Source organism: Pteropus medius, unplaced genomic scaffold (genome assembly GCF_902729225.1).
Source record: "Pteropus medius unplaced genomic scaffold, Ma_sr-lr_union100, whole genome shotgun sequence".
Taxonomy (NCBI): Eukaryota; Metazoa; Chordata; class Mammalia; order Chiroptera; family Pteropodidae; genus Pteropus; species Pteropus medius.
In genome coordinates this window covers 9363050-9365978 of record NW_024354502.1, presented here as the reverse complement: position 1 = coordinate 9365978, position 2929 = coordinate 9363050, and the positions used below count along the sequence as shown (strand labels likewise).

Genomic DNA, 2929 nt, shown 5'->3' with positions numbered 1-2929 from the left:
AGACAAACACATTAAGCTAAAACAAAACATATGAGAGAATCAAAAAGAAAAGCTTTCCAGATCTCTCTCCTCTGGAGCTAAGTTTTGTTGATTTAGAGATAACTGATTGAGTTGTGAAACCCTGAGGCTATGCTGGCAGTCTTAGGGATGGGCCTTGATGGCAATTTGCTAATTATTTAGCGTAGAAGTAATGATTTACCTACAAACCATTTTTGGAATAGAAGAAGAAAAAAGGAAACCCAAGAGAATAAGGCATAGAAAGTAATTCATTTCAATCTCATAAATTCTTCACCTCTGAGAGTAATGTTCCAGCACCCCGAATACACCAGCGTGAAAACGAGGTGCCTAGAAGGCATGTAAGAGCCATGCCTTTTCTGTTGCACTTCAGTTTTGTTATCCAACTCATCCCACTATTTAAGGCACTGAAAATGCAGGGCCCACAAAATGGTTGACGTTACAGAAATAAATAAACTAGTCCAAATGATCAGGCCCTATAAATGTAGTCTACATAACTCTGATGCAAATAGTTTTTGTAAAAAATGCTAGGAGTAGGAAGGTAAAATAATGACAAAATTTGTGGTTAGGTGAAATTAACATTCTGTAGAAAAAAGAGACAGTTTTCTCATGTTTTACAAGCACCTTTAAAGTCTTGTCTTTTAAAAGTTTGATACCGCTGCCCCACCCACATGCTTTGCCACACGTGTGTGCAAATACACATACACATTTCTAAGGCCCATTTATTTTCCGGGATTCTGAGTCACTATAACTCTCCATTGGCTGCTTTTTAAAGATGTATCTACTTGGCCCAAGAGAATTGCACAGCATCCTGATCGACACAAACCTGGTTTTTCTGAATGAAGGGCAAACAATGGAATAATATATTTTTTAAAAACACAAATTTTGTGCATTTTGAACGTTTTTTATTTTTTTAATATCGAAAGCAAAATCTTCACGTGGCCTTCTAAGTCTAACGTGATCTTTCTGTGGCCTCATGGTCTCTTCTGAAGCCACTCTCTCCCAGCTGTCTTACTCCAGACACACCAGCTTGTGTGCAAGTCTTTGACTAAGCCAAGCTCTTCTCAGTTTATGCCCTCTGCCCAGAATGTTTTGTCTTTCTCTGAAGTTGCCATCTAAAAATATTTTAAGTAATGTTTATTTACTTTTTTGATTATAAATGTTATGCATGCTCTTGAATGAAACAGAAAATACTGAAGAGTTTAAAAAAATATAATAGGCTCACAATCCAGGTGTAATTATCCTTAATAGTAGATGTGTTCATTCTCCTTGTGAACTTATTTCTCAATACAAATTGTGATCATCTTGTGTTTGTTCTAATGTTTTCTAGTGAGTTTGAAGGTAATTATTTCCTTTTCAGTTCTACTAATAATTACTTTTGAATTTTTTGGAAATTATTTAACATGTATTTCCTGAAGAAGCAAAATCAGATATAGAATACTTCTGAGTAAGTCCTCCTCACATTTTTTCTACTATCTTTCCTATTTGCTATCTTGTCTGTCAACTTTTTAATATAATCTAGTATTTTAGACTCCAATTTTTAAAATTAATATTTATATTATGAAGTTTCTCTCTTAATAATAATATTGTTTATATATGTGTATAAAAATTATTTGGAAAACTATATTTTAACTAATTTCATTTTCACTAGTCCTTTATACATTAGCTTCCTCTGTATGGAGTTCTTTATTTTGGTTCTTTCTTAGTTATCTGCACTCTGATATCAAATAAAATGTTAAATTAGAGTACCTAAGTAATATATATATATCCCTAGCCTTACATAGCTGAAAAAGTCCTTCGTTTACATTACGAGTAAAATATCTCATTTTGTATTTTCAACTTTAAAGCATAACTGTTTTTCCTCAAATTTGTTATCGCTTTTTTTTTTTTTTAAATGCCTACAGCACTTGGTATTTCTAGGTGGTTTCCCATCCAAGTACTAACCAGGCCCAACCCTGCTTAGCTTCCAAGATCAGATGAGATTGGGCATGTTCACAGTGGCATGACCGTAGACTTTCCTCAAATTTGTATAGCCTTTCTTTTGTGTGTCTTAGCACTAAGTATTATGAAGGAAACATCCAAAATCAGCTAGTATTTCTTCCTTTTTACTTATATTATATGATTTTACTTTTATTATTATGGCAATTTTTCCTTTTCAAGATATTTCAAAAAAGTTTTGTCCAAATGTATCTTTATGTGGTTTCTTTGATTTTATCCAAAATGAACTGAGATTTGTCAAAATCCACAATTTGAAATTATTCTAGTTCCTGGAATAATAAGAACAATTGAAATAGTAACAAAAAGAAAAGTTATAACTTTTTTCTTATTGTTAATATTTCAATTGTTCTATTTTTTTCCTCAGAGAAACTTGATCTTTAAGTTGAATCTGTCTTTTGCCTGCCAGTCTTTGCTATTCTAACTCATCATTCTTATCACTTTATTCTCTCCTCTGCTCTTTGGGAGAAAATCCCAAGTTTATTCCCTGCATCATGGATTCATTTTCCACAATGTCAATTCTGCTCTTTACTGCATCAATTAGGATATAAATATTGTCACCACATTTTAAGCTTTCTTGATATACTTCCTTATATTACTATATCCTTTTCCTCTTGACTTATAATGTCCTCACTTTCTTCATAGATTTCTCTGTGTTTTTCTTTTTTTCCCTCAATATATGTATTTATTTTAATAAGTTTCAAGTATACTTGTACATTGGTTAGACATTGGTTAGACATCTATATAGTTCATAAGATGATCCCATTTGCTCCCTCTCTTCTCTGTGTTTTTCATAGAAAAATCCTGTTTTCTTAAATTCTTAAATTTTCTTAAATTAGGAAGTTAATATGTGCAATTGTTGATGCCTAGCAGACTTTATCTAGAGAAGCTTAGAGCCTTTATTGCTTTTTTAACTCTC

At 32.3% G+C, this 2929-nt stretch overlaps 1 pseudogene; it reads right to left on the bottom strand.

Annotated features, from left to right (window-relative positions):
- Positions 1-1910: 1910 nt before the first annotated feature.
- Positions 1911-2029, bottom strand: LOC120595728 (uncharacterized; annotated as a pseudogene).
- Positions 2030-2929: the final 900 nt, after the last annotated feature.